Below are 17,076 nucleotides of genomic sequence, written 5' to 3'. Positions count from 1 at the left end.
TCTTCAGAACGTTCAATTCCAGCTGTAAACTGGTGTTGAGAATTTTTTTCTTGTGGAACACGGATAATTGAAATTCCTTTGCTAATTGAAAAGCAAGCGGACAGAAGGTCACGGGATAATGAGAAGGGGCGGGTCAGCCGTTTCTTTTTGTTGAAACAAAACATTTATTTACTGGTATAAATATTACGCCATTTAATGTCTGGATATAAAAGAACAGCTGGTTTAAGCATTTTGGGTTTTAACTGAGAGCTGACATCCGGCCAGTGCTACTGTAGATGCGTTCTTCTTCAAGGCACGTAACGCCATCTCTGTGGCCTGTAACGGCGGTTATGCGTAACTCGTAACTTTCCGTTGGCACTACACCAATGAAATTTTAGTGTGAAATTGCTAGTCATTTATGCTTAGCCTAAAATTCTTCGTCCAGGTAACAAAAATATATATAGCCGGCATGCTTGCAAAAAATGGCTGACGGACGGCCAACCAAAGACGGCCGACTGGTGAAAGGCTTGGTGTTGCCTTCGTGAAGGGCTACTAGAGTGTCGGTTTGACCTGTGCACCACTGGTTGATGAAACGCGCATTGTGCGATCTTTTACATGGATATGTGACAGGTCGCACAATGCCGCTTCTACCCGAACGCACCATGACACTTCTACCCGATAGACGTAGAAGCAGCATTCGTTTGGTTCCACGTTATTTTGCGACGGTTTGGTGTCATCCCGCAATCCATACACAGTGAATCCCCGGGCCACTTCGAAGGAAGGTGCATCTGGAAGAAATAACATCCCCGATTTCTTCAACTGGTCTGTTGCGGATGATCGCGCCATGTGTGCGAACTCAGCTTCGGAGCTGGATGTACGGTCTATCGAAGAAAATGTGCGCATTGGCGACGCACGATGAAACAGCACAGGGGCATGCTGAAAACATGGCGTTTTTCGAGTAGTTACAGGCGTCCCCGCTGAATGATCATCATTGCTTGGCGATGCTTATTCAGGTGTGTGTAAGTCATAGTAACAGAGACAAAAAAAGACAATAAAGAACACTAGCGCGGTGTCAAATTGGACAGTCATACTTTCCCCATCACTACATTAAAATAAAATGCTTAGGTACGCTCGAAATTTTATTATTTACGTTGCCTGCTCAAAATTGTGCTATTTGAAAGTACGAATACTGGTTTTTACTCCGAATAAAACGGGATGAATCAAAACAGGCAAGAAAGGACGTGGAAGAACTTCACTTTTCTATCTCTAATAAAGAAAATATTGGGTTTCCGTGTGAACCAGACAGAAATATGTGCGGAAGCATATTCAAGAGAATAAATAAAACGATAGTCAGGTAAATGAGGGGGACATCGCAATTTACATAATAAAACCGCATATATATAACAAAGCTTATGTGAAGCAAGAAAATCTGTGGAGCGCGTCATTTGTTTTAACTGTTGGCTTCAACATAGCACCCCTTGGCAATATTTTTGGCTGCGTTTTTATTATTGGCATTCTTTTATCGTCCGTGTTGAAGAATTGTGCAACATTCCCTAGTGTGCAACTGTCAACAAACCGTTCAATGATTGCCCGAAAACTGAACGTACCCGATTGGTGCGACACCTCGCCGTGAAGGCCCAGTTGAGGAACTACGTTATTGCATTTGCACTATTTGTAAAATAGATGCAAGTACGCAACCGCCACACATGAAGCCAGTTATCTCGTGGGTATGTTCACACGAATACGCCATGGTTACACCAATTAACCAACGGCCCTCTGTTTTGAGTGGCTGCGAAGCAACTGACCACGGCGGCGGTCACACCTGTGACGCAGCAGAGGGTGCTAAAAATCCCTGTACCCGGACAGGCCGCCGTTGGAATATGAACCTGGACAGGTTTAACACAAGAACCTTATCTAGTGAAACGAGTCTAGAGGTGTTTTTCGAGGAATTAAAGGGCATTAAATGGCATGTCATAAAGCTTAGTGAGGTTTGGAGGACAGGTGAAGCCTTTACGGTGCTGAAAAATGGACACGTCCTATGTTACCATGGTCTAGTGGACAGAAAAAAACAGGGAGTGGGGTTTCTAGTAAATAAATGCATAGTTGGCTACATAGAAGAATACTATATCATTAATGAAAGGACAGCAGGTCTTGTAATTAGGCTCAATAAGACGTACAAGCTCAAGGTGTTACAGGGCTATGCGCCTACATCCAGCCACGACGACCAGGTAGTGGAACACATCTATGAAGATGTGGAATCGGCAATGGCTAGAGTAAAAACAGAGGATACCATAGTTATGGGGGACTTCAATGCTAAAGTAGGCAAGAATCAGGCTGAAGACAAGGCAGATGGGAACTACTGTCTGGGCTGTAGAAACAGCAGGGGAACCTACAAGTTGAGTTCGCAGAACGGAATAACCTACGCATAATTACGCAATGTGAAAAAATGATATCTTTTATGAAGTCAATGAACCCCTTTCGCGCGTCTTTTATGTAACAATATATTCTCATCAGTTAGTGTGAAATGTGCAACCAGTTCCTCAAATTTCAAGATTTCCTTTTATATGCGCATAAAAAATGTACTGGAAGTTTCAGAATGTGCAAAAAAAACTGCCGTATTGATAATAGTTGTTATACTTTCTAGAAACTCTTATTATCTGTAACGCAAATTTCAACAAGGAATAACGTTTCGTGGTAAAAAGGTGCCTGGCTGCAGCTAAAACTCTTGGTGCAGATGTATTTTTATTCTACCCTGTGGCTGTGCACCAGGAATAACAACGGAATAGGAAATGGTAAGCCGCATGATTTAATTGGTTCGACGGTTCTTACGTGATGCAGGATATTGCGACATTGGTAGAGGCTGTGTGGCCAGTTCGAGACAGACACGTAGCAGAGTAAAAATTGGAAGAGCACTCAGATAATTGAGTTTTGTGTATATTGTTGACATTATGTTTTTGAAACAAGGCAATTCAATTATAAGTATTCAAAAAAATCAATTTTCCGTAATACATTGTCTCTAGGGTTTGAATTTCCACTTAAGCTGCTTCCTTTCCATTTGACGCAAATCTGCCATGACAACTACTTTCGTGGCAACAAAAAAGAAAACAGATAATTGCGTTGGTGTTTTTCGTGCGTGAGTTTTAGCCAATGTTAAAATAAAGAAATAACCTCCTTGGTTTGCGTACGATAGAAACCCGTCACAGAGCTCGGGTTATTGTCATCCTGCGTCTAGGCGTATTACGAGAGTTCGCCTTGGGGATCTTTTGGTAAGGGATGACTTTGCGGGGATTGATAATTGCAACGAACTAAATTAACACTTTACTCTGAATTATGTACAGAGATCACCATTTAGAGACTCATTGGGGTATTCATTTCAAGGTTCAATACAACATTGCAACAACTGCTGACACATACGTTTCATTTAGAAGATGCACTTAATTGTGGTATTTCGAAATATATGGCCGAGATGAGCGAGATATCTGTCTGCAGAGCGCCAACCGCCGCTACTGCTCCAGGGGTAGTCGCAACGCTTGGTACTCTGCAAGCTCTTCAGCACTGCTCGCCCCCATTTTTTCTATGATGTCCTCCACGATGTCGTTAGTTGTCATGTCAGAGCAAACCCGCACCTGGTGATCCAAAACAACATAATCGTGGGCCGTCGCAAGCTATGCTGTGCCACAACACGCACTATACGTTTTAATTGATTCCTGCAGCTTGGTGGCAAAACTGGAGGATTCGCGGTCGTCGGTACACCTGTCAGCCACATCTTACCACGTTTGCGACTAGGCGCATTCGTTATCAATCAACAATTCAGCAACGGCGACCGCATAAATTTCTTAATTAAACTGTCAAATTAGCTAGAGTGTTCTTCGTATAGTGGCGTTCACAATACACAAAAAACATAGGAATCTGGCCAGGCCATACAGCATGCTTTGTTGTGCGGGCTTTTTCGTTGTACAAGCGTTCCTTGCGGTGGCGTTTGACTGTGCACATAGATTCAAGCTTTTATAGAATTTACTCGTCGACAGATGGAGCTCTGGATTAAGGACGCAGTCAAATATTTCCAATGCTGCAAAAGGTGTCGATTGAAATAGAACTACTGTAGTCTGGCCTTGACCTAACGAGGATACAAGAATGCTCCTTAGAACATGGTTTGATACGTTACTACTTATGTTTTACAGTATTTAACTATTTTATACATGGATGCTCTTGTAAAGTAGTGATCCAGAAAACTTGTGTTACTCTTAACAGTTTTGGCATTCTTCTAATTGAGAATGAAGTATATGATTGCATGCCTTGGTATTGGAAAAAGACAAACCAAGCATTTCATGTATCATCGCCCCTAAAACTGCCCCGCTGTGTTCACTTCATAAAACAATGGCTGTATATTGCCTGGAGTCTAAACTGCAACTTCAAGCTCAGTGGCTCAGCTCATGAGCCACTGAGCTGCTGCTTGGATACAGCTAAAAAAGATAACCTGGAGATAACTGGCTTCAAGTTCTTTTATTGCGTACATTCATCTATGTTACAAATTGTGAAAATGAAATAAACTAGTCACTCAACTGGGTCCTTCACTAGTAGGTGTCACACCAACCGGGAACGTTCACAGTTTACGGCCAGTCATTGAACTAATTGTTGACAGTTGCACCCTACAGAATGTTGCGTAAGTCTTGAACACACAGAGGAAAGAAGAGTGCAGACGTTAAAGTCACAGCCAGACATAATGCCTGGGACGAGAAGTTGAAGCCAACTGTTTCTGTCTTAAAACAAACACCTCGCACTAGGGCTTCTTTTGCTTCACATAAGCTGTGTTATAGATATTCCACTGTAAGAAAAATTCCCCCGCATTTCCCCGAGGGGGAGAATGTGAAAGTGCGAATGCACGGTTGTCGGCCCGCTTGCGGCGCTTGCGCTCGGCCCCCGCAGCCCACCGCCTCGCCGCCTTCTCTTCCATCTCATCCATCGGGTTTGTAGTATCACGTGTACACCACGCAGTTATCAAGCCGCTATAACGCCGCTGAGTCGCCAACGCACGCCGCTGACGACGTAGTTTGAATGCGTTAAAGATATAAGGCGCGTCACTAACGCTGATATCACGTCGCGTCCGTGGCTTGGTCGGTAGAGCGTCGCGCTGCGGACGCAAAGTCCTCGGATCGAAACCTGGCGCCGGATGCTGTTTCTTTTTTAAATATAGAGGAGCACTGCGGGCGCCGACGCCGCCGCCGCCGCCGCCGGCGGTGGATGGTTTGGGGTCGCTTATAAAGTGCATTCGCATTTAAAAAAATTTTGATGTCCCCCTCATTTCTGTGATTTTCGTTCCTAAATTTCCTCATATTATCTTCCACACTTATATCTGAGCGGTTCACTCCCAAACCAAACAAAATTGTGCTAAAATAAAGCTAGAAAGTTCAATTATTTCCCTAAACTTCTTGCCTGTTTTTATTCCGCCACTTTTATCCGGACTACAAACCTCTCTGCGTACTCTTAGGTATAACAATTTGGTGCAATCAACGTCCTTAGTAAAAGGTGCGAGGGCACCAAAGCCCATTATGTGATGTAGGGATGGGGAAATTATTAGTTTCCAATTTTACAATGCGCTAGTGTCGTTTCATGACTGTTGTTTCTGTTACTATGGCAGACAGACACCCATATAAGCAATTCCAAGCAATACCGCACATTCAGCACATACGTAACTGCGCAAAAAACGCACATTGTGTTTTCAGCATGCCCGTGTGGTTTTGCACTACGTGACCGGCCGCACTATGAGCGTTTTAGCGACTAGCGTTGCACATGTCAAAACTGCGCTCCTCTAGCCCTTCAAGAAGGCAGCACCGAGCCTTTCCGGCGTTGGCCATCTTTGGTGGGCTGTCCGTCCGAGCTTTGTTTTCACGTCTGCCCCCTAATTTGTTGTGGCTTGGACAAAGCATTTTTGCCTTAACATACACGGTGTTGCGACGATAAATGGAACACTTTACACTTTTTCCTCAAACTTGGCACGAAGGTAGCATTTTGTGGTCTATTTTGTTTGAGACCGGGAGCAACGACGGTACTTACCTTTCGTACATCATTTCGTACATATTCTTTCGTACATCATGAATCATCTAGCCAGCAATCAAGTCCTACTAAGGTACTTACTTACCTATTTATTCTGAAAGTAAATAAAAACGATTTTTACTTACGGGAAATGGCGGCTTATTTGAACGTGCGAGCCCGAAAAAGTGGCTTTCTGGTCGCCTGCTAGGTCATTCCTAGGTGAATTTTCTGATCGTCTGCTGCACCATTTGGCTCCTTCCTACCATGAATCACAAACGTGCGTTTCGTTCTCCATACCCCGGGTGGTTCAGTCGTTCCAACATCAACTTACGCTGTCTCGCACATCCAAATCAGCCGCCTTTTCCCATGGGCGCAAATCGTGTTTATTTATTTTCAGAATACACAAGTCAGTACCATCGTTGTTCTCGGTGTCAAACAAAATAAACGACAAAATGCGACCCTTGTGGCTATTTTGAGCACGAAGAGAGCGGCGGTTCGCTCAGGAGAATGTTTTTAGGTGTTCCAATTATTGTCGGAACACCCTGTGCATGACTAGCCACTTAATGCATAAAATGTCATTTGGGTGGTACCAGCGTCAAGTTACGAGTTACTTTTGACCGCCTTTACAGGCCACAGAGATGGCGTTGTGTGCCCTGTAGAAAAACCCATTGAGGGTAGCTCTGGGCGGATGTTGGTGTAAATTACAAATACAGAATTCCTAAACGAGCCGGTGTTTCTTGTCCAGACATTATATGACGTAATACTTTACCCCCTTAATTGAATACTTTGTATAAAAAAAACAGAGGACGGGTCTGACACTTCTCATTATCCCGTGACCTTCTTACCGCTGGCTTTTCAATATACATTGGAATTTCAATTAAACGAATGCCGACAATAAAAAAAATTGTCAGCGCCAGCTTACACCCGAGATTGAATTTTGTCAAGCCCCAGTAAACACGATGGCTCTCCAATGCCACCTTGAAAGTGAAACTTGCCCATCAATCCTCTTTAGAATTCGTGGGGGCGAAGTGGTACAGAACGTTCACTACAATGCCAGACAACGCAGGCCCGGCACCAGCTGTTGCTCATACTTTTAACATGAAGGCAACAATTGAAACACCTGAGTGATTTTTTCAGTGATCAGGCTATTGCGAATGAACTCTAGAAACTCAACTGTGACGCATTTAGTACTGAAATTGAAAAATGGCCCTAAAACCCTAGCGTTTCGTTTCGTCGAAAACGTGTTTCGGGGACTTATATTTGGTTTCTCATCACGAAATCCTGCTCTTGAATCCTGCAAACATTTCCGCATCTCAGAGATTCAGAGGCAAAATATCATAATGACTAATTTCCCAATATTCACCATTTCGCGTGTTTGAGTTAGAAAACCTTTTTTGGAACTGAAACCTGAAACTATAAGAAACTGGGCCTGGACTAGAACTGAAATATAAAGCACTCCCAAAAAATCTTCAGAAAGTCCAGTGAAAGCAAGCTGTGCTGACATGTTTCATAAAAAAATCCTAAACAGTACACAAAATTGCGCACGTCTTTGCGTGGTACTCTAAGCCCCAAACATATATTGGTAACGGATGAGTTCACATTAGGCCTTTTTTTAAAAAAACGAAATATTCTATCTTTTTAGAGCGATAGCATAGTGCTGTGTCTCCCAACCCCAGAAGTATCAGTTGTAGTTACACTCTGTTGCTCCCTTCTCTAATGTCAGAAATGTGTGATGGTAAGCACAGGTTTAGTCAAAACAAAAAGCTCACAGTTTGACCAAGAGTCCAGTTTTAGCTACAAAGTCGCCCTTGCCAACCTTCGCATACTCTCGCGATCGCATTATTAGTCAATGAAGAACACAATTCGAACCCCTATGTTACCAAAAAACATGCATAATTATCATGGTATTGGACCTCTGAGGTTCGTAAATTTTTAATCACATGTGATTGACCCAAATATCACATTGTATGATTGCCATAAATACCTGGGCATATTTTGAACCACTTTAGGCTACGAGATATTCCGTTCTGTGAAATAAAAAATATTGAATAGATATTGAATAAATATTGAAAGCCATCTAAATTTAAAAAACAATTATTTTCAAATTTTTCAGATTCAATCCAAACTGAGTAAGTTTTTTGCAATCATGTGCATGCATGCACTATTCCGGTCCACCTGTTTTAATTAGGTGGTTGAATAATTAAAACTTCTCACTAGCCACACATAGAGAAACACGCGAATGATTTGCAAATGCAATATTTTGTGGTGCACTCATTATTCTTGCTAATATTTGAACCACTACTACGGCATACCTCATTTTTACGTGATCGCACATGTCCGGAGTCAACCTTTGGCATATGGTCAATGTAATACACGAACAGCTGATAAAGATTAAAAATACAATTAACTACGCAGTTTAGTTCATACATTCAAGTTTTCTGCTCACCAACCCGTAGACTATGCTTCTCAACCTCGTGTGTGCTTTTGATATTTAATAATTTTACACTGAATCGGAATTATAGTTCATATTTTCGAGTTTTCTTGGTACTCAGACGTAGGTTGTCATTTAAAACCTCTTGTGTTTTTGTATTACTAATAATTTCTAAAAGGCATAAAAGCACCCTATCCAATATTGGTTGTCAGAGTCATAAATTCGTCGAATTGTTTCCTTTTCTGTCGTCATCAGACCACTGTAAGTAGCTGAGGCTTATTTAGGGTAAGTTTGAGTATATCTGTCTTCTTTTCTGTAACGACTGCTTCTTGTAACAAATCCGCAAATATCAGAAGACGACGCGGACGCCACACTTCAGCAGCCCACAGTCGAAAATGAGAGCACCGCAAAAGCTATAAGAGCGGCAGAAAACTCCAATTGCGTCGATATAAATAACTAAAGCAATGGAAACATCAACGAAGTGCATTATACATTAACAAAGCTTTGAGCCTAGATGATGATGTATACTGTACAACACTGTAGCTACAGTTTTATGATCTCAAATCTGGACTAAGTATAAAATGTAGTATAAGCCATTTGTTCTCCTATATGCTAAAAATATCAAAAAATAGGGATGTACCTTTGTTCAGCATACCAGACAATTGCTCGCTAGTGTATTGATGGTGTATTAGTCATACCACAGTTTGTCTCTCACGGGGACGTTTGGTTACTGCCTCCTTTTGAGGTGGTAATTGTGCTAAGGTTCGCTTTTTAAGAGTTTTAAATTTCCTTGCGCATCCAACCTTACTGGCATCTATAGGTTCACAATGCAGATTTGCAGTACAATCGATTGTCGAGCTTTTCAATGGGAATTAAATTTCCCGCACAAAAGTGCAACTGTTTAAAATGCACCCAACCTCTTACGATGTTGCACACAAGCAGCTTTGCTCATCTATTTTCTGGCTGGTTCTCTTTTCAGTGGGCATTTTTGTCCAACCAATCACTTCCTGTTGGTTTTAAAACTTCATTGGAGCCTCCGAACACTCCTCTTTAGCATACGATTTATAGAAAAACCTTGCACACTGCTTAGAAATTACAGAACAATCCCAACGTTCAACGCGCTTAGGCGTCGAAGAAGCTTGTAGTACTGCTGCGGAAAACAATCCTAAATGTTCCTATAGCTACAATATTCAGACATCTGCTATGATATACAAAATTCAGAGGTCTTGTAAAATAAAAAAAACAAGGCTGGGCTGTTTTTCGCTGCTACTGAAGGCCCGACAAGCAGTTTCTACACATTAGGTGGCCATTACAATTCGAAAGTATTATATGGACCACGAGAGTCAAAGCACGACATTGGGAGGAGCAGATAACCGCAAAAGTTTACACGCTTTCAATGTAAAAATACACCAACCGCGGAAGTGACCCTAATTCATTTCTGCACCGCGCGTCTTGGGTAACTGATATAAAGACTACTCATACCAACGAAAGAGGAATGCCTACATTCGAGGTACCTGTCGTATAAGCTTGTTTACGATGTAATGCAAGTGGTTTCTGAAGGTCCTTTGCTGCTGTGTTTCTGCAATATGCATTCTGGGGCCATGAAGATATGCGAGTACACAATTCCTGTTCCCCGATATGGAAAACCGAATGGTGTCCTCCAGGCTGGCCCCAAAATCTCAGAATGATTTTAAACGACATAAATTATTTTAGCAAATGAGCGAATGATTCTTCGGATACCTTATTGCAGGTGACCAATTTCTTGCAAAATATTTTGTTTTATGAATTGTTTCTGTTCATTTGTTCAAAATCTTTCTTCCTGCGAAATCACTAATGCAATCTAATTTTTTTATTCTCTAAATGTATACATTTATCTCCTGTATACAGGTTGCGGTGTTTTATATATTATTAGATGAAGTCCCCGGGGAGCCGTCTTAGCTATAGGAAGTCTTTCTGTTGCGCGTATGAAAAATATTATCCGAATTTCAAAATTGGCGAAACAGGGTCAATAAAGATGGAAATTTCAGGAATGCGTGTTCTTCCTCTTTACCTTAGATCCAGTCTAAGAGGGAATAAAGTTCTGGAACACTGTACTGTCTTTTTTCAAGTAGTGTACTCGTAGACACTATAGCATACCATGAAGTTGAGGCTACCCAGCAGAAAGTAGAAAAGCAATAACAAGGATACGTGATATGCTGTAATTGCCAAAAGGTTCTGAACTGCGGCTGAATTTCTTGAATATCGCTGAAGGGCCATCTTGTTATAGCAGGGAATATCGCAGAATGATCGTTTGAAGAATATTCAGATACAACGTTTTTTTTCTGTTATCCGTAGCCAATAATAACTTTTTGCGACAATGGACGTACGTGAAGCTTTTTGTAAATACATTATTAAGTAAACTACGTCATTTACTTCTGGCTTTTTAATTAGTCTGCTAACCCTCCATTGGAACGGAGACTGTCCGACATTTCAATTTTTCGTAGCAATTCAATTGAAAACTATACAGCGTTGTGCCCACAAAGAGATACACGCTGTCAGTCAGAATGAAAAGAAAAGACACATCGACATTGCTTTGCGTCATATAAAAGGACGGTGAAGTGACTAACTCTTTGTCAACTCCGAACCTTCATTTCGAAGACGCACTGAGCCTTCTCTTTGAAGTTCTTTTGGTAAGCTATGACTTGATGTGGTAGTGATATTTGCTTCTGCGAAATATTTGGCTTTATGGTAAATATTTCCCGACATGCCTCACTTAGCAACTCATATATCCAATATTTCAACAGTATTAAATTTATTATGTAGCTATTAAACCTACCTTCGTTGTTTTTTTTTGTAATTGAAATTATTTATCCTGAAATTTATAGTTTCTAAGTTTGTGGTATTTTTGTTGAATAATTGCGAATATGTCTACTCTTCATCGGTCTAGGTTCTTGAGCCCTTTAAATATCAATTAGATTGTAATACCCCCGCTACACTAGGGTCCAAATGTCATTTGAACCAAATTTCATTTGACTCAAATGCCAAGTTGTGCTGCTACACTAGGTTTTCAAATGCCATCTGGTTCAAATGACATTCGAGCCAAATGAGCACCAAGAGATACGCAGCGTCTTCGATCGGCAATAAAAATATAATACTTCCGTATATAAAACAAACAAAATATTGTTGTTTGTGGAGCTTTGGTCACTTTTTATTTACTTAAAATACGAAATCAACAGTATTAATTTTCATAGTATCAAAACTAGTGGGTCAGTTGCAAAAAAAAAAAGAAACAACAACGCAAACAGCCACCGCGTTAGAGTCAAAACTGGTGTCTCTTCTAATTTGATATCATTTTACTTCCTCAGACTGCTGCTAAGTTTGATTGTTGTATTAGTGTACAAAAACGGAACGGAGCAACAACAGCGCCCCTACAGCACAGCGAGCAGTTGTGAAAGTATTCAAATGCCATCGAAATTGTAGTGTAGCACAGCGGATTCTGAATGGCATTCGACGCAACTCATTTGAGTCAAATGACATTTGGCTCAAATGACATTAGGACCCTAGTGTAGCAGGGGTATAGAAAGGCCATGTTAGCCTAGCAGTGTGAACGCAATTTTTCTATACGGTCGTTTAAACGGCCGGACCAGAATCTCTATTATGTGCTCCAATGTTAGCACCCCTTTTAGTTTGACGATTTTCTCACTGTGCCACCGTAATCGAAGATTTGAAGCTAAATATTCCGGTTTATAGAGGTATGTCAGCCGCACCTTTCAAACAGGATGCACTTCACAACATCGCCAAATCGTGGTTAACGCCGTTAACTCAATTTTTATTTCAGCAACTAGTACCGACATGTTCCGCAACCTTGGAGTCCAGATTGTTGTCGTGGTTGCAACCATTCTGGGTAATTACACAGTGTTTTGATAATCTTAAAATTTTCATCTGTGTGCCTTAGTACTCAGAATGGTATACATACCCACAGTGCGCGTTAATAAAGAAATTCAGGGTAACCCGTGGAGTGAAGCGGCGCAGCACAGCATCTCTTGGAGGTCAGTGGGGGGGGGGGGGGGGGGGGGCGTTCGCCGTGTAGTGGACCTAATTAGGCTGGTGGTGACAATGAGATGAGCACGACGCCACGATTATGCATCTGTGTATTTGATATAGCGTTCCGCAAAGTTACGTAGCCAAGTCAGCCAGTATGCAAGGGGCTGGTGTCTGCAAGAGCAAATCCGTCGTAATACGTCTCGTTAGTTGGAATGGATTCAAAAGTAGACAGTCAGCACTAATGAAGTACATAAAAGTGGCCCGATAGACAATGTGGGCTTGATCTAGACGCTTCAGAGTCACCAACGGAGAGGAATGCTCAGTGAAGTATAGTGTACATCACCGCTCAGAAGCATAAGGCATATCGTCCCCGGACGCAGCCTCTGCATTTGCAAAGAAGGACCGCTCAGGCCACTTCATAGGAAACAACCCACTGCAAAGCTCAAAAGCATTACTTCCGTATTTATCTTACCAGATACATTAAGGGGCGTTCAGGCGATCAATATTGATTTGGCAATCCTTATTCCTTGTTTTCATTTGTTTTGGTCAGAATGAGTTCACGCTTCTAGTTTCATTATAAACCGCTCTAATACTTGTTTGTGTAGTACTTTAGTCTCAGGTAGGCCCAGGACTTTCATTGTACAGTATTATTGCATTTGTGAGTCGTGTCTGGAAATTGAGGCATTTAAATTGATCCTGCCACAACATACTTACCAAAACTTGATTTAAAACCGCAATATTAGCATTTAATAATAACTGAAATTAGGTCTAGCACAGGGATGCTACATTAGTTCATTGCCGTCGGGTGCAGTGGGGATGACTAGTAGCGTTCGTGGCACACTTCATTTTCGTAGCAGTGAAATATTAGGAAAGGGATCACATATGAAGACAAACATGAAATGGGCATTTTTGACGTGTGGGGGCTGCGGGAGAGGGATGTGTTAGTCAGCGATGTGATGTAGTTGCTGTCGTGTTTTTGTTTTTGAGTGGGTTATTGGTTACACGTTTGCAAAACGTCCTGCCATTTACGCAGAAAATTTAACGCAGGTCATCCTAGGAAAACATCTGTATTGGGCGTTTTGAAAGACGGTAGCATTCCCGTAGGTTGGCGAAACATTTATACCAATTGCAAGAAGGGGTCCCAGCGGTCGCCACGCAAACAACCCTTGGTTGCCTCCGCAAAATCTTGGGGTACCATGGCCTTTGCGGCTTGCCATGGACATGAATCCGGGGGACGTGGTTTTCAATCCATAATATTTTTTTGTAATTGAGCACAAAGAAGTTTCGGTCAGCTGCTCTCGAGGGCACAGACGGACTAAAACATTTTAAACAATGTCCTAGTTTGGAGTTATTAATCGACAACTATGCCGTTTTAAAGCCACGTAATATTGTTATAAGCAGTTGAAATTAGACAAAGGGGTTGACAGCGAGAACAATGCAGTCGGAACGAGCACGACTGCATCAGGCTAAATTTAGTAGATATGGGCGGGATGCCAGTGCTCCATGTGAGGTGCTGATGCCGCAAACTGGCATTTTCAGTGGTTGCGAAGGTTGAGCACATCTACGCCGATACAACAAAGTAGAAACTAGGAAGCGAAAGTGAAAACTCCAATTGTAAAAGGAAAGTGTGCTTAACGAGCTGCCTCTCAATTTTCTTCTTTTACGATTGCAGCCATGTTGGCAGCCCCTGGTGCTGCTCTTGGAGGTGCAGTCGGTGGTGGCCGCTCAGAAGAAGCCATGGCACGCGCCGAAGACACTCCCTCGCAGTAGCAGTGTACAGAGGGCTCACTGCTAAAATAAAACGTTCGGCAATGATAGGAGATCCTATGAACAAGATTAAATAAGAATTATTGCATTTGAAACTTGTAGCAGAAGTGATTTTATTCACATTTTTCCTAGAATGACACAGTACGTGACAACGTCCTCCCTCTATTTATCTAGTACAGAAACGTATTTTTCGATATACAGTGCCTTATTTGAGAATTTTTTTAGTACCACGCGAGCATGAAAAGCTTCGTTGGAGGTTTTCTTAGGATCCATTAAAAATCTATTATTAGGCAGTCTACTGCAACTCCAGTGGTGCGGGTGATTAGTTGGCCTTGAATAAAGCTCACAAGCCTTTTTTTGTGTCCCGTTGTGGAGAATGAGGGATGCCTCAAACAACGGGCACAAATTTGTAATTTTGCGTCTCGTAAATGTTGCATTGTGGTTATTCCTGCGCAGTCCGAATGAACTGTGCGTTTAATTCGTGGATACAAGGGGTTTTATGAGTGGAAGTTTCATGTAAGGTATATCCTCACTAATGGCTTGGGGATTCAACAGACGGAAGATCCTCCAAGGGGAAGGGTTAATCGGTCACGTGATTAGAGGGGAGAAATAACTATCGGAAATGATTGTTCTAAAGAAATCCTATAAAAAATCACACCAAAACCACGCAAGGACACAATAACAAACTTGGAATAAAAAATAAAAAAAACATTGAGAAAGAATGGCGAAAAAAGCTGGGTAACCTTACAGTCCAAACAGCAGCTACTGCAAAAACAAAATAACAACAGATGAAATATCCAACCTATACGCCTCGAGCTTCGCGATCGCTGCGCCGCCTGTCGCCGCTTCTCCGTGGCGTTTACGGGATTAGCGCTACGTAGCTGATAGGTGTTCATCCAATGTTTTGGTTCTCTTTCGCTTTTCTTTGCATTTCCGCCCACCAAACAACTTGTTATAGTAACGTCTGTAAGCAAATTGCACTTTTAGGGCACTAAAAAAACAGCTGCCTCTTGGTCGAGCGCTCGAACGCCAAAACACCCGGGGAGGAGGTTCTGTGCGCTTCTTGGCCGCTCTTGCGGGCGTCGGCGACGGGAGCAACATATCAACATTGTCACCTACGAAGATGTCAGCACAACTGAATTCTATTTATTGTCGACTTGTTTAGTCCTGATATTGGCATAGTGAGAGGTTGTTTCATTTTGCAGCGAACAGAACAAATGCGCCTTTGCTTGAAATACTTACGTCGTAGAAAAATGCGCTACCAGGAAGTGATAACCCAATAGCTGACAATAACTTGAGCCTTTTATGGCAATACAAGCCACGCGAAAATGTTAGGTACACTCAGGGGCTGTCCGTTGTTAAATATCTGTCCACTCGCAAGAACCAAAGTACAAGTTAACAAACATGGAAAAATGAATGGTCTGCAACTTAAAAATAAATAGAATAGTGGTACGGAAATGAAAAAAAGAAAACTAGTGAAGCTTCCGAAATGCTAAAGACGTTTATTTAGGCAAGTTAGTATTTACCAGACCAACTAGATACGAAATTCGCTTATATTTCGGGACACAGGGGGGAGGGGGGAAGGCACGGGGGCGCTCAAGTATCGGTTGTTTACAAATTTGCGGAGAGAAATGGACGAGTGAACTTTTTAGCAATCACTCACGCAAGCTGCATATTCACTTCCCGTTTGCTTTTTGCCTTCAACCAACGGCTGATCACCCGGCGAACGGATTTTTTGAAGAATACAATTTAGGCAGTTCAGCAGCGATAGGAGGTGCCGTTGAAAGAGTTGATTGATTGATTGTAAGGTTTAACAGGCCGACACAACGGAATCAATTAGGCGCGACGTAATGGAGGGCTCCGGAATAATTTTGACCACCTGGAGTTCCTTAACGTTCGCCAAAATTTCGCACACATGGGCTCGTTGGAAGAGTGTGGTATCTAATGTGGCCCGGATTTCGGTTTATGTTGGATTCTGTAGTCTATTTGTGTCATATGACGATGTTTCAAAAGTTCAGTCGCGGATGCGGATTACTCTATTAGCCCACCTGCGCGCTTGTCGAGGAGGATCAATGTAACATGACCTGCCAGCGCTTACCTCGCAACAAGACGACCCAGAATTAAATTTGTCGTCTTGTACTGACTCTCTAGTATACTTTTACATTATCCATCGTACTTATTTCGTAGAATGTTTGTGAAATGTATGCTGCATTGGCTTGTCCAGGGTACTGATCAATATCTGATATGTGATATTGGCATATTGGCAAGCGTAGCTTGCGTGCTTTTAGGTATGAGTGCTCCGCTAGATTATGTAAGCGCACAAAGCCGATTTGCATCATAGTGTATGTCCGCAACATGACCATCAGAGGAAACGCTGCTTACGGAGATACTGCCAATAAATTTTAGGGCAGCGGAATCGCAATCAGCTCCTTGCATATGGCGGCTTCGGGACGCTGGCCTGTGACACACAACTGGCGTTCTTACAGACCGAATGTACTACACTAAGATCGTTTCATAAACGTTTATACTCTCCCAAACACACCACGCTTGCAAACAGAGTGCTTGCTTTACATTATTCTGTATTTAGAAAGCGTACAATCTGTAAATCGCAGTCTTGAACGAGCCTCAAATCGACGGCGACAGGGGGGTGCGGGCCGGAGACTCCCGCGGCTGCTTTCGAAGTGGGCCGCTAGGGGGATTTCAGTGGCGCACCTACAGGCCACGCTCGAGGCGTATACTGGTAGTCGAACGACAACATTGGATCATATCTTTGCGACTTGTACAAAAATTTATCCTCAATATGTAATCTAGAAAATGATGATGACGATAGTGATGTTCATGGT

The 17,076-nt window shown here is 42.3% G+C and overlaps 1 long non-coding RNA gene across 1 annotated transcript; it reads left to right on the top strand.

The window, feature by feature from the left end:
- The first annotated feature begins 11,040 nt into the window (after positions 1–11,040).
- LOC144145664 (uncharacterized) lies at positions 11,041–14,328 on the top strand. The gene is made up of 3 exons (XR_013317564.1): positions 11,041–11,112; positions 12,261–12,326; positions 14,139–14,328. It is a non-coding gene; the product is annotated as an uncharacterized LOC144145664 (long non-coding RNA).
- Positions 14,329–17,076: the final 2,748 nt, after the last annotated feature.

Source organism: Haemaphysalis longicornis, unplaced genomic scaffold (assembly GCF_048455015.1).
Source record: "Haemaphysalis longicornis isolate Haplotype H1 unplaced genomic scaffold, Haemaphysalis longicornis Haplotype H1 scaffold_7, whole genome shotgun sequence".
NCBI lineage: Eukaryota > Metazoa > Arthropoda > Arachnida > Ixodida > Ixodidae > Haemaphysalis > Haemaphysalis longicornis.
Note: the sequence above shows the minus strand (reverse complement) of the source record. Positions and strands in the feature narration are given on the sequence as shown.